Below are 15,004 nucleotides of genomic sequence, written 5' to 3'. Positions count from 1 at the left end.
TTAAGTTTGTGAAAGTCTGCCTTTTGAAATCGATCGACACCAGAAATGGTTTCGATGGAAACCTCAAGCCCTGGATCCTCTGGAGTTGAGAAAAGCAAAGCTTTGGAAAAATTGGTACCATTAGGATCAGATAAAAAACATGAGACTAGAGCCGACCTAAGAAATTTTTTTTTTGGTTGATTTGACCTAGAGACATGTCAAACATCCCCACCATCGAGTCATAATATGCGTTCTCTGGGCCTGGGGCTAAGACCCCATTCCTCTCTATATTTAATAAGTGTCTGGAAAGGATTTTGTGTACTATTGGGAATAAGTGGATCATTAAATAAAATGGTGGAGTGTTCCATGTTAAAGAGGCTTCATTGATGGGTCTCTCGGCCTAATTGACGCTACCTTCGCCTTCTCTATTCCAGCATGAGTATTCTATGTGTGCAACGTATCACTGATGCATAGTACTGCAGGACGCTGGATCTTTTCCAGATTCTTGAGAATGTTTTTCTTTTTGAGGGCTGGCCAACATACCAGTACTCTATACAGTAGTATAGGGATGACTATGGTGGTGTAGATCCGGTTTACTATATAGGAAGACACTCCCAGCTTAAGTCCTATTACTTTTTTGCATTTTTGGAAAAAAATTTAAGAAAACTGCTATAGCGGCCTTTTTTGACCTTTCTTTTATGTTTAGGTTCCAATTTAGCTTTCTGTCCAATAATACCCCTAAGTCTTTGTTAGTCTTGTGTGGACGAGGGGCGGGATTTTTAATATAACTAACTTTGTTTTCTGCGCATTTACTGCAAGGCCATTACTGCTCATAAGATCACAGAGCGTATGTAAGTGTTTTTATGTGAACCAAAATGCGACGCCATCCGCATATGCCACTACCTTGTAGCCTTGGATATGAAGACGATCCGTGATTTGACGGAGCCACGGTTGCGAAAATCTACCTAGCTTAAGGAATCTGATAAAGATCTTTGAAAACGAATTTGTGGCAATATCCCCTGCTTGTTGGATTTGTGCAGGAATCTCGTCGGGGCCGGACGGTTTGTAAAGCTTGAAACGGTGTATTGCTCAGTGTATTTTCAATGTCAATGCATAAAAAGCTCCATGAGGGGCTTTTCCGGATGGTCTTTTTGTAAGAGACCAGGGAAGCCTTATATTCGGTCCAGAGTATCTCCGCGTTTCCGGCTTAAGTCCTATTGATCAGGGCTCTGCTTGACGTCTGGAGGGTGTCCTCTTGGTTCTATTCTTGGGCATGCCCTTCTGAGGGCATTTTTTGCAGGCTCGAGTGAAACCAGAGTGTTCAGAGAGTCGCAAGACTGAGTACCGGTTTCGATACTAGCGTAAAATCAATGGATTCCATGCGATTCCAAATAATAAAGGTGGGGTAATTTCCCCTATTGCATAGGTTTAAAAATTAAAAAGAGACTCACCGCGGACATTGTTAAGCTATTAATATTTATTAATAGCGGGCAAATAAATAGACGATTTCACGGTTTAATTTCAATGTTTTTATTTGAGGGTTCAATCTAACCAACAAACTCGGAGCCGCTTGAATCAAAGCCAAAATACAAGTAGAATAGCTTTCGTTGGCAAGAGGCAAGGCGGGGGAGCGCACTCAAATGCAAGATGAGCTAGTGCGCAGCAGCTCTACAAAAAAGCTCTCAAAAGCGCTACAAATACCAGTAAAGCGCATGCGAACGGGGGAGAAATAAACAAAAACAGAACTGCTGATAAACCCGCCGCTGCTCCTCCGTTTTATAATTTATAAGTTATTTCAAATAGCTTCGTCTTTGGCTGCTTGGCTCAACACACATCTGATTATGAGGACTATGTTAAGCGTTGCGCTGTCTTGTACAAGTCTGTCCAATAGCTCGTCTGGACCCTTCCTCCTACTAGCCATGGTTTCTAGACAAGAACTAAATCAAGCCGATAAGAGGGGATAAAGACCTCCACCTCTTTGCAGAGGCCAAAACTTCGCAGCTAAAGATCTTCGGCTTGAACCAGGTTTTGGTGAGCAAGATGAAATGGGATGCAGAGAAAAAACTATCAGAATAGATTCTAGGATAGAAGTATTTGTTAGTTTTTTTTAAGAATCAGATTTGACAGATTATATTTTTTACCGTACTCGGTTGATGACCTCGCGAACATCGGCACACGTATCGTAAAGAACATAATGCGCCTCGAGTAGAAATACTAAAATTTCCTTATCTCATTCATTCTTATAATGACCTTGGTTCTGGCTTTGATATAAGCCGTGATGTTAATCTCAGAGGCATCAGGGGTTACCCTGATGACTACATTTAAGGGGTAAATTCTAGGCCATTCCTTGAGATCACTTACACGCGTTACCGTTCCTGCTTTTGAGGCAGCAACGAAAATGAGCGGCCGTAGTATTAGGGGTGGATAATCCGCGATCTATGAGGCTGCAACATCCCGAGTAGCGGATTTGTTAAGATTAGGAAAGTCTCCTAAAAACTTTAAAACTGTGAAATTGAGTATGCAGCACTCTGATTTGATCGATTATTTTTGGCTTCCGAACCTTCCGAAGAGCATAAGTGTTAACAGATATGTGAAAATAATTGCAGAATATTAACTGCAAATATATATAGATATAAATAAAGAAAATGAAGCAGAAAAGACATATATTTGGATTGCAAACGCCCGACTTTCCTAGAATCAATTCCCGGCCCACTTGTTGAACCAATCATTACTTCGCCGTGGGTCCTAAACTTCGGGATAGTCATGGGCCTCGCGCGGTCTATTTTCTCCTAATTTTTTTTTGGTCTTAAAGATAATTTTCTGTCATATTCTGGATACGTCTGTCATCATTATCCCCCAAAATCTTTAAACCATGTAAAAATCGTTCTTCTATTACTCTTAAGACCATATTTTATTTACATTTATCATAAATGAATAAGAACGCGTCGCATTTAAATATAATAGCTTCACTTTTAACTATTTATGAAATTTTATGTACGAAAATTTATTTTAAAAAGTACATTAATTTACACATAATATATTTAAATTTAAAAATGCATGTGGTAAAGAGAAATTGTAGCGTCATTATTAGCACACAATTCCTAAACAGCTGATTGCGTTAGCCTTGGTGAATGTTAAGTGTGAATACATAATATTAACAAAATAGTGGAAACATATTGGTATAACCGTTGATCATAGAAGATTAAATGATTTTTACAAAGCTTGGCCACTCTTTTTTTCTGAAATTGTAATATTATGGTGTAAATAAAACAAGTCACTAATTGTAACCAATACCATGAAGTTGAACGAAATTTAAAATTAAAATTGCCAGTTGTTCTAGTTTAAAATTATATTTTCTTCTTGAGTAAGAACAAATTCAAAGTTATTGTAAGTTCTGTTTTGAAAATGTACTAAGTTGTAGTAGCTGAAACTCTTATTCATTGATTGCTCGTTAGAAACAACTTTATAATTATATCTGGAACGTAATTATTTGAACTATAATTAAATAAATATGCAGATTTGTTTTGATTATTATGAATTAAAAAAATAATAGAGTTATATGCGTACAGCCTAAGCTTAATCTATTAAGAAAAATGTTTTGAAATGTGCAACTAACTAAGATTTGTTAGTCTATATGCATTGTATGTACATATTTACATACAAATACACATAGAAAAAGTGACCTATATGTAGGTCAAGGCTAGCGCACTGTACACACAAAATGAAAACACACTTATGTACGCATATATGCTTAAATATGTATACTTATATATTGTATATAGGAGAAATTTTATTGTTAACCCCATCTATGTACATATGTATGCAAATAGTACATCAATTTTATAAGTTTACGTTCCTTTTATTTTATGGTCACAATTTGGTTGCTTATTTTATTGCGTATAAAAATAAAAGTTATTCTTTTACATACAAATGTACCTACCAAATTATTCTCTTGCAGGCTAATATTATTTTGTCGAAGATTGTCACAGTGATGGATATACGGTGGCGAGCATACATACATACATGTATGTAAATACATATGTATGTAAAAATGTGGATTCAAGTTTACCACATTGCAACGTTTATACTTGTAAAGTTTTTAACGATGAATATAATTTTTTTTTTTAATTTTGTTATTTTTTATAAAAATATAATAAAAGTTTAATAAACATAAAACATTCACTAAAAACGTTTTCGATTTTTCGTAATAATTAAAATTAATTATAGGATATTGTTTAGTTAGGCAAAAACAAGTCACACTCAACTAAATTCTATGTATACAAGTACATATGTACATATGTATATGTAAGTTTTCAAAGGTTAAGATTTCTTTATAAAAAGAAATTAATCTTTTTACGTTTTTGTTTATTTGAGTTTTTAATTAGAACTGATTATGATTCTTATGATTAATAGCACAGGCCGACAATTTCCAACTTTTTTTTCCCTCTTTTTAGGGTCCCCTGAACCAAAGTCCAGAACAAACATAGGTTCTATCACCCACAGTTTCCGCGCTACACCTAAGATAAGAAATTGATCAAATTTTACCATATATTGAATTATGTAGGCCGTGTAATGGCGATGACCATCATTGTTTCTAGTACATATCATTTTTGAAATGTATGTATACCAACTAAAATTAAAAAATGGTATTTAGCAGTTACCATATCTTTGGAATACTTATCCAAACTCCGATGAATTTCTACATTTTCTACATTAATTTTTGGTCCTCTATGAATAACTAAACCTACATACATATGTACATATGCGTCGCTCCATCGCTGCTGCAATTTCGCGGTTGCTGCTTCTGCTGGCGTCCCTCAATGTTTTTGGTAGCTGATGTTCCTGTAACTGAAGTCCATGTCTTTTCTCCTTTTGGTTAATGGACTTGCGTTGCCGCTGGGTTCAGGGGTTACGATCGCATGCATATCCAATGCTTAGCCAGCGCACGAGTTTTTCGAACCGTGTGACACTTTTGGTGCCACGTCCGATCATATTGGACGCCTTATTGCGTCCGGTGCCGCTCTATTGCTGTTGTTGTTAAGAATTTTTGCGCGTGTGACTGGACTAAGCGATGTTTATTTTCTTTTTTGTGATAACTTGTTTTATTTCGCCCCTTCTGGCTGGCCCTGTGCCTGACGTTTAGTTTACCGATGCCTCATTTGCCTTCTCTTCTTACATTTTTTTTCAGGATCTTGGTGTTATTTATATTTTGTTGTCCTCGCGAGGGGACTTCATTCATTTTGTGAGTCTTTGTCATTATACCCTTGCAGAGGGTATTATAATTTTGGTCAAAAGTGTGCAACGCAGTGAAGGAGACATCTCCGACCCTATAAAGAATATATATTCTTGATCAGGATCACCTCCTGAGTCGATATGAGCATATCCGTCTGTCTGTCTGTCTGTCGGTTTCTACGCAAACTAGCCTCTCAGTTTTGGAGCTATCGAATTGAAACTTTGCACCCTTCTTTTTTTGCAGGTAGTATATAAGTCGGAACGGTCGGGATCGGTCGAATATATCTTATAGCTGCCATATAACTGAATGATCGGAAATACCATAACTTTGATCGGACAATTATATACGATCCGAAATATATAATAATAATATAAGCTGCAACTTACCGGCAAGGGTATATCAACTTCGAAATTGGTCGAAAATTATTGAATTCGATTTTTTGTACTTTGGTCGCTTGTGAATTCCAGAGCTTTGATTCAATCTGCACATATTATATTTCCACGTAAACATCACTTCATTACCTTTCGATAAAAAAAAACTGCTCACAACCTTTGAACATTTCTTTTTATGAGATATTACCGAAAACCTCAAAAAGCACCACAAAAACTCGGTTTTAAAAAATTTCTCCTAAACTGTCCTTAAGAAAAATAAACGGATGTCATTTTAGAGTTCTCCGACCCCAAATTACTTTAAACAAGAAAGGAAAGCTAATTTCGAGCGGAGCCCAAGTTGATATACCCTTGCAATTGAGTCGCAGTCCGCTAGGTGGCGCCACGCATCTTATATTATTAGATATATAGCGGATCGCATATAGTCGGCCGATACTTATGAAATTTGGCATATTGAATTATTTTGCCCAAAGAGTAATCTTTACCAAGTCCCATCTTTCTAACTTAAAAAACACCAAAGTTATGCTAATTTCGATCGTTCTATGACAGCTATAGGATATAGTCGGCCGATCCTTATGTTTTTGTACATAAAATATTTTGGTCAAATATAACATGTGTGGAAAGTCCCAACCCTCTAACTTAAAAAAACACCAAAGTTATGGCATTTCCGATCAATCAGTTATATGGCAGCTATAGGATATAGTCGACCGATCCCGGCCTTTCCGACAGACAGACGGACATGCTCATATCGACTCAGGAGGTGATCCTGATCAAGAATATATATACTTTATAGGGTCGGAGATGTCTCCTTCACTGCGTTGCACACTTTTGACCAAAATTATAATACCCTCTGCAAGGGTATAAAAACAGTTTTTAACCGAGGTTTTCGTGTAAACTAGTGCTAGTGTTATTGCTCCTATGTGAGCCCGGACAGACAGACGGACATGCTTATATTGACTCAGAAGGTGATGCTAATTAAGAATATATATACTTTATGGGGCCGCAGATCTCCTTCACTACGTTGCACACTTTTGACCAAAATTATAATACCCTCTGCAAGGGTACAAATATAATTCTGACATATCAATGGATTCTTGATGATCAGATCCCGCTTGCCATGAAGTTTCTTCTTCAGCTCATCTATTCCATTCTTTCGGCTGTCTGAAAATATTCTTGTTCTTCATCCTCCTCCGATTGTATAGTGAATTGGCGTTGCATTTCATCGTTCATGGAACGTTTGCGTTGCTCAGTGCTCTTTTGGTTAACGTGACGTGAACGAATCATGTCCATTGGTGTATTTTGTATGTAATTTCTAATATTATACTATAATATTTTTGGAAACCCTTTTTGTTGTGATAAAATTTTAAAACTCTCTTCGCTTATCTCTCAGGACCAGTATTCGCTGTTGTTCCCAGAAAAGTCTTAAGCGTCTGCGCTATATGAGACGTTTGCATGGCCTCACTTACCCTTTTGTTGTGACCCCTTTACCCTTTTTGTTGTGATAAAATTTTAAAACTCTCTTCGCTTATCTTTCAAGACGAGTATTCGATGTTGTTCCCAGGAAAGTCCCAGGACGCTTGGGTCCGCGTTATGTGAGACATTTGCATGGCCTCACTTACAGCATACGATCATATGAATTAATTTGATTTCAATTGAATTGAGTAAAAACGACACAAGAGCAAACGGAAGTTGTTTGAATTCGTAAATTCACTCGTATTCACATCATGCGAATTTCAGAGAAACTATGTATTTATGTTGTTAAGTGGAATTCGGTCATTTTGTGGATTCTGTACTATATGTGCATAATCTGTACTATATGTAAACATTTTCTGTGTGCGTTCAATCTGAATGAGTGATATACAAAATTAATTAGTTTGCCTTGGGAGAACTTTGCGTAAATGTAAAACACTTTTTACTTAAAATGTAAACGTTTAAAATGTAAAACACCTATAAAGTATATATATTTTTGATCAGAATCACCTCCTGAGTCGATATGAGCATGCCTGTTTGTCTGTCTGTCTGTTTCTACGCAAACTCTCTAAGTTTTATAGCTATCAACCTGAAACTTTGTACACATCCTTCTTTTGTTTGCAGTCAGTTTATAAGCCAGAACCTCCGGGATCGGTCGACTATATCCTATAGCTTCCATATAAGTGATTGATCGGAAATGCCATAACTTTGGTGTTTTTTAAGTTAAAGTTAGGTTAGGGTTGGGACTTTTCACACATGTTATATTTGGAAATATCTTATGTACAAAATTTATTAAGGATCGGCCGACTATAGCTGTCATAGAACGATCGGAATTGGCATTGACAAATTGGCAAGATGGGACTTTGCATAAGGATCGGCCCACTATATCCTATATCTATCATATAACTGAACGATCGGAAATGGCACAACCTTGCTATTTTTAAAGAACACTTGGGGCTGTTTCGAACACTTTCAATAAAAACTTGATTGGATGGTGAAATTCTCATAAGGATCGGCCAACTTTATACGATCCGGTATAATTTTCTAGGCCAATTAAAACTGTTTCTAACGATTCTATTCATATTGCATGTGGAGATAGCCCTTGAAATAACACTACGGTTGATACATCTGGGAAAAGTCGCTTAGTCAAGATATAGTCCGATAAGTTGTAAGGTAAAAGTGCATATTCATATAATTTTTTTGCAGTTTGCTGACACAAAAAATAAAAAAAAATAAAATAGGAGAAATTAATTTAATGTATTTTATTTTAATAAGATGTTTTTTGTTCAGAACTGGCCACTAACCGCGACCTCACTCCCGGAAAAATACTCAAACAATTTTTAGTTTCTTTTTTTAACTTTTGAATAGCGCTTTGCCACTGGCAGCTACCATATTGTTCTTATTCGGCTCGTGGAACAATAAAAACAAGAAAGGAAAGCTAACTTCGGGTTTATATACCCTTGCAGTTGAGTCGCAGTTCGCTAGGTGGCGCCACGCATCTTATATTATTAGATATATAGCGGATCGTATATAGTTGACCGATCCCTTTGAAATTTGGCATATCGAATTATTTTCGAATTTTTATTTGGCCCAAAGAGGAATCCACTGAAACTCCCATCCTTCTAACTTGAAAAACAACGAAGTTATGGCATTTCCGATCAATCAGTTATATGGCAGCTATAGGATATAGACGGCCGATCCTTACGAAATTTGGCAGATCGTATAAGTTTGCCCAAATTAAAATGCAGAAAGTTCCATCCTTCTAACTTGAAAAACAACAAAGTTATGCCAATTCCGATCGTTCAGTTATATGACAGCTATATAATTTAGTCGGCCGATCCTTATGAAATTTGGCAAATCAGATTACTTTGCTAAAAATATATCCTGTACTAAGTCTCATCTTTCTAACTTAAAAAAAATCAAAGTTATGCTAATTCCGATCGATCTATGGCAGCTATAGGATATAGTCTGCCGATCCTTATGAAATTTTTTAGACAAGATATTTTGGCCAAATATAACATGTGTGGAAAGTCTCAACCCTCCAACTTAAAAAACACCAATGTTATGGCATTTCCGATTAATCAGTTATATGGCAGCTATAGGATATAGTCGATCGATCCGGGCGTTCCGACTTATATACTACCTGCAAGGAAAAAAAGGATGTGTGCAAAGTTTCAACTCGATAGCTCCAAAACTGAGAGACTAGTTTGCGTAGATCGAATCAGGAGGTGATCCTGATCAAGAATATATATACTTTATAGGGTCGGAGATGTCTCCTACATTGCGTTGCACACTTTTGACCAAAATTATAATACCCTCTGCAAGAGTATAATAAACCATATAAACACTGGCCGGGTAAAAATTTTTTTATTATGTAATTTTTTATACATACATATATTGCATTTTTTCGTCACCAAAATTAATATTAGATTTTGGGTGCGGCTTGCGGGTTTGCCACCGATATTGTACCTTGTGAAGAGGGTTTTTTTATTTGATTTGTATATAAGCATAAACACACAAACATCTTTACATTCGTTTCAGATATTACGCTACACATTAAGATATAAATAAATTTTTTAAATATGCTTCATATTTGTATTCATAATAAAGTTAATAATTACATTATATAAATTAAATATAAAATATAATTATGTACTTATTAAAACTAACTGAATTTTAAAATTTTATCACTTCGTGTTTCGTTGATTCAATCTTGTGCGACTGAGCCGGTCGTTCGTGCACTCACTCTTTGTAACCAAAACGGTTAGAATTTCATATTATATTATGTACAGTTAATTCGAATGTAGTTTTTTTGCCATTAATGCAAATGACCACACTGTCTGATTATGAGCTACTCTATGCTAGCCCATGTTGTGATGTTTTGTGTGTTTTAATTATTTTGTTTTGTTAAGTCCTTGTTTTGATTGATTCCTTATCTGACGCAGCTAAGTTCTCTTGAAATTTGTCCTTAATTGTCTCTTCCACGTCCTTTTCAGTTTTGAAGTTTCGCACGTTCGGTCATTTTAATGGGGTTTTTAATGGATGATCGCTAATGGGTCTTATAAGGGTGATACTCTTTTCTATCTAATTCTAGCTTTTAATCTTCATAAGGGTTTTTGTTTAATTTCAGTTTTAGTCAATAATGTGGGTTTTTTTTTATAGATTTCTTAAAATTGTTTATAAATATCCTTTCTTCTTAAAATTTTAGATTCTTTAATCTTGTTTCTTGGTAAGGTTTTCCTCATCATTTGAGTTGAAGTTACTAATTTTTAGTGTTTAAGGATCGAAGTTCAAAAAAATCCTTTTTTGTTATTGTCGTATAATCTTCTACACAATCTCGAGAATATTCTCCTACATTTTCAAGTCCATTCGAATAAAAATTTCAGAGATACAGCCTTGAAAAGGTGGATGCTCGAGGTCATGTATAGGCAGAGCGCAAACTTTAAACGCGTTTTTCTCAAAACTATGTTTTTAAAGTCGGTTGACAAGATTTCTAGGAAATTACTCAACCTATATTGGCGAAATTTTGCACAGGCCTTCGAGATACGATTCTCTAGAACTTGAACGAAGGATTTTTTTGTTAATAATAACTATTTAAGGGGGCAGGATGGTTTCAGAGGCTGAAAAAAGCAGCTTTTTTTTTTATTTAATTATAATTATTTAATTTTTTTACACGATAAATGGCAATATTTGGAGAGTATCTAGGAATTTTTAGTTTTAAGAAATAATTATTATTCGTAAAGTCCTTACAGTGTTATCGGAAATAAAAAAATTGAATTGATTTACTTAAAATATTAGTTTCTTGTGCGGATGAACGAAACCATTTTGAACAATAAGCGATTTTGAATTTTTGGCGCGGTTCTAAAGTCGGAGGTACCATTTTTACATAAAAATCACCCCATTATTGCCCGCAAAAATGGAACAAAAAAATTAAAAAAAAAAAAAAAAAAAAAAAAAAGCGTTCGTTCATCCGGAGTATTTATTTTGTTTAAGATGTGTGAAATTTTTATTTAGATCCGAGCATTACTTTTTGCGTTATGTTACGCACAGACTCGAAAAAGTTGTTATGAGAAAAACGCGTTTATAAAGTTTTAAAAGCAATTGAATGAATATGGAGAGAAAGTAACTACAGGGTGCGCCATCTCAATGTGGTCAATGGAAACCTTGAATAACTTTGACAGATCTCAACCGATGGCGGACAGAATAAGCGTTTTGTAAAGGTTATTCCAATACAATTTTAGCCATGAGTCGCTTTACGCCCAAAAAACGCGCGGAAATAGTTACAATGTACATTAAATGTAATCGTTCAGTTGTTGCAACACAGCGTTCGTATCGTAAAAAGTATCGCGGCCGTGCTGCGCCTAAAAGATTTGACTGCACCAGACTTTTTCTTGTGGGGCTTTTTGAAAAGCAAAGTGTACGCGAACAAACCGAAGACTTTGGACGAGCTGACAACATTCGAGCCGAAATCGCTGCGATATCGCCCAAGATGCTGGCAAATGTCATGCAAAATGCCAAAAAAAGAGCGCAATTTTGTTTGCGCAATAATGGTGGTCATTTGATCGACGTCGTTTTTTGAACATAGCTGGAACAAATTGTAAAGCTTTGAATTGATAATAAAAAAAGTTTTTCCAAAATTCATTGAAAATTGTTCAAGTTATTCAACATTTCCATTGACCACATTGAGATGGCGCACCCTGTAGAAAATCGGTATCTCAGCGATTTTTAGTCCGATCGACATGAAACTTTCACAGGATATTCCTGAGATAATGTTCTATTATATAAACAATTTTTGAAAAAATTTTTTTTTTTATCTCTTAAACCATCCTGCCCCCCTAAAACAAAATAATGTTGAACAAATTTCACCACAATTTAAATTTTTTTACAAAAAGGTGTCAAATTTTCACTTTTTTTTTCCTTCGTTCAGATTCTAGTTTTAGGTCTGTACTAAAAGGAAATATTTTGTCTTTTCAATTCAGATGATTCTGTCAGGAATTGTGCTGTCAAAGAGACAGCACCTTTTTTAGGAGGGATCACCAGAAACGACGTCTCAATGGCTGTCTCAATTTCTTTCTGAAAATTTCAGAAATTCTTCTTCTAATATGTATGTTTAAGAAAAATTTTTATTATTTATATAAAAAAAAATTATTTAAAACAATCCATTTTTTGGACGAGTAAACCCACCTAACTCTTTAAAAAATAACAAAGTTGTGCCATTTCTGATCGTACAGTTATATGGCAGATGTAAGATATAGTCGGCCGATCCTTATACAATTTTGCATATCAGATTACTTTGCCCAAAATGGAATATGCTCCAAGTCTCTAACAACTTTCTAACTTAAAAAACACCAAAAGTTATGCCAATTTCGTTCTTTCTATGACAGCTGTAGGATATAGTCGGCCAATCCTTATATCGGCCGATCCTTTGTACATAAAATATTTTGGCCAAATATAACATATGTGTAAAATCCTATAACTTAAAAAATTCTGAAGTTATGGCATTTTCGATCAATCAGTTATTTGGCCGGTCTTTATCCTTTGATATATCGGCTTAGTTCATTACCCAAACTGGAACTTGTTTAAAGTTCCAATAATCTAGCTTTAAAACACCAAAACTATATATATTCGACCGGACAAAGGACATTGCTTGAGACCAGTTCACGTAGAAACAGACAAACAGACAGGATCTTAATTAATGATCGGAGATGTCTCCTTCTCTGCGTTGCACAATTTTGACCAAAATTACAATACCCTGTAAAAATCGAATTTAATAAATCTATAAAAATCAATAATACATCACAGTTGACGGCAGTCCTCGAGGTGACGACCTGCATGCCTTGGCGTGAGCGGTGACACTCCATATATAGCCGAAGAATTAAAAATCTGTAGGCATCCAATCTGAATGAATTATACACCAAATGAAAGGTATTTTTTTAATTAGATAATTTTTGTCCAAAAATTTTCGTTTGGTTTGGGAGAAATTAGGGTGAAAGTAAAAAAATTTTGAATCACTAAATTGGGACTGCTGGAGACATTTTAGTCCCCAGATAGAATATATTTCATTCTAATCCTAAATACGCGTCGATTGGTACTGCGATCCGACCCGATCTAACATTTCTTTTAGAAGTTATTGAAGAAATTCGATTTTTAAAGCTTTTTCCAAATTAAGGCAGTTTGTCTGCACTGTCTTGCACTATTTTTTTCTTGGCAATCCTGAAAAAAGTTGTAGATGTTTGTTACTATCATATGAGCAACTATTGTTCTACAAATTTTTGAAATACCTTAACCTTACGTTAAAAAATTAAAAAAAAACTTTTTAAATTAAAAAATTCATAACCTTTTAATAAAGAAAGATATTAAAATGGGCTTTACACCGTTGAAAAGGTTTTTTAAAAATCTATAGTAGACAAAAAAATATGCACAGAAAATAATTACACTGAAAATAATACAGCTGCTGCTGCGCTTGACGTTATCTTTCCTTTCCTGTTTTTTTTTTTTGATAATATAGTGAAAATTCCATAAGGATCCCACAAATACGAAACATTTTTAGATTTTTAGTAGAGTTTTGGCAAATTTTTAATAAAAATTTTTAAACTAACCAAATTTGAAAACCTTTGTAATTTAAAAATACGTATAACTTCAGAATCACTGAAGCTATCGAAACATTCTTTTCATCTTTGGAAAGTTTTTTAATTCTTCCACTTTAATGTCAAAATCTATGGAGTAAATAAAAAGAGTTTTGGTGTTTATCCTTACAATTAAAGTATTGCTAACTGTGTGAATCGCCTGTCCAGAGGTTACTTCAATATATATATATTCTATATATTATGCGTTCTATTTTAAATAATTGAAGTTCAATATATACAAAAAAACAACTGATATCACATAAAAAAACCTCTTGACGTGGTAAAGTACCGGTGACAAACCTGCATGCGAAACCCAAAATATCTGATTTCTGATTTTTTATAAAAATATGCTATATACATAGGTGTACAAAATTGCATATAAAAAATATTCTTTTTCGGCACATGCAAGAAAAACAAACAAAAAAACAGCCATGGGCCGAAAAGAAATATTTTTTTTTCTCAGTGTATTATTTATCCTTACGATTTTGGAATTTGATTTGATATTACATGTGAAGTTAGCTTCATTGGTCGTAAAGTTACGCGTTTTTTAAATTAGTCTTTATAAATTTTTTAAGGTATCGTTAAGTAATTTAAAACAAGAAAGGAAAGCTAACTTCGGGCGCAGCCGAAGTTACCTCCTGAGTCGATATGAGCATCTCCGTCTGTCTATTTCTATGCAAACTAGTCTCTCAGTTTTAAAGCTATCGAGTTGAAACTTTGCACACATCCTTCTATGGTTTGGGGGGATCGGTCGACTATATCCTATAGCTGCCATAAGAGTAAAAGGATTGGGATTTTCCACACATAGTATATTTGGCCAAGATATCTTATGAACGAAATTCATAGGGATCGGCAGTTTCTATCCTACAGCTGTTATAGAACGAACGAAATTGGCATAACTTCGGCCTGAGTCGCTTCAAAAAATTATTATCTTGCGGTGCGTAAAGTCTGGCCTTACAGTGTTATCGGAAATTAAAAAATTGAATTGATTTATTCAAAATATGAGTTTCTCGTGCGGATGAACGAAACCATTTTGAAAAATAAGCGATTTTGAATTTTTGGCTCGGTTCTAAAGTCGGAGGTACCATTTTTTCATAAAAAATGGTAAAAAAAAAATTTAAAAAAAAAAAGCGTTCGTTCATCCGCAAGATGTGTGAAAAATTTTATTTAGATCCGAGCATTACTTTTTGAGTTACGTTACGCACAGACTTGAAAAAGTTGTTTTGAGAAAAACGCGTCTAAAGTTTTAAAAGCTATTGAAAGTATATGGAGAGAAAGTAACTAGAAAATCGGTATCTCAGCGAGCT

General features: G+C 34.8%; 1 protein-coding gene across 5 annotated transcripts in view; it reads left to right on the top strand.

Annotated features, from left to right (window-relative positions):
- The first annotated feature begins 3,182 nt into the window (after positions 1–3,182).
- The window catches only part of LOC6502484 (BTB/POZ domain-containing protein 7), a 31,995-nt gene continuing 20,173 nt past the window's right edge, over positions 3,183–15,004 (top strand). For 2 of the 5 annotated variants that reach the window (XM_032455999.2, XM_032456000.2), the window contains exons 1-2: positions 3,188–3,366; positions 3,938–4,020. The gene's annotated coding sequence lies outside the window, so the exon portion shown is untranslated. Of the gene's footprint in view, positions 3,367–3,937; positions 4,021–15,004 lie in introns of all 5 variants that reach the window. The other 3 variants (XM_044717587.1, XM_032456001.2, XM_032455998.2) reach the window with 3 other exon arrangements.

The sequence above is a fragment of the Drosophila ananassae genome, chromosome XR (genome assembly GCF_017639315.1).
Source record: "Drosophila ananassae strain 14024-0371.13 chromosome XR, ASM1763931v2, whole genome shotgun sequence".
NCBI lineage: Eukaryota > Metazoa > Arthropoda > Insecta > Diptera > Drosophilidae > Drosophila > Drosophila ananassae.
This window is presented reverse-complemented; position numbering and strand designations above follow the sequence as displayed.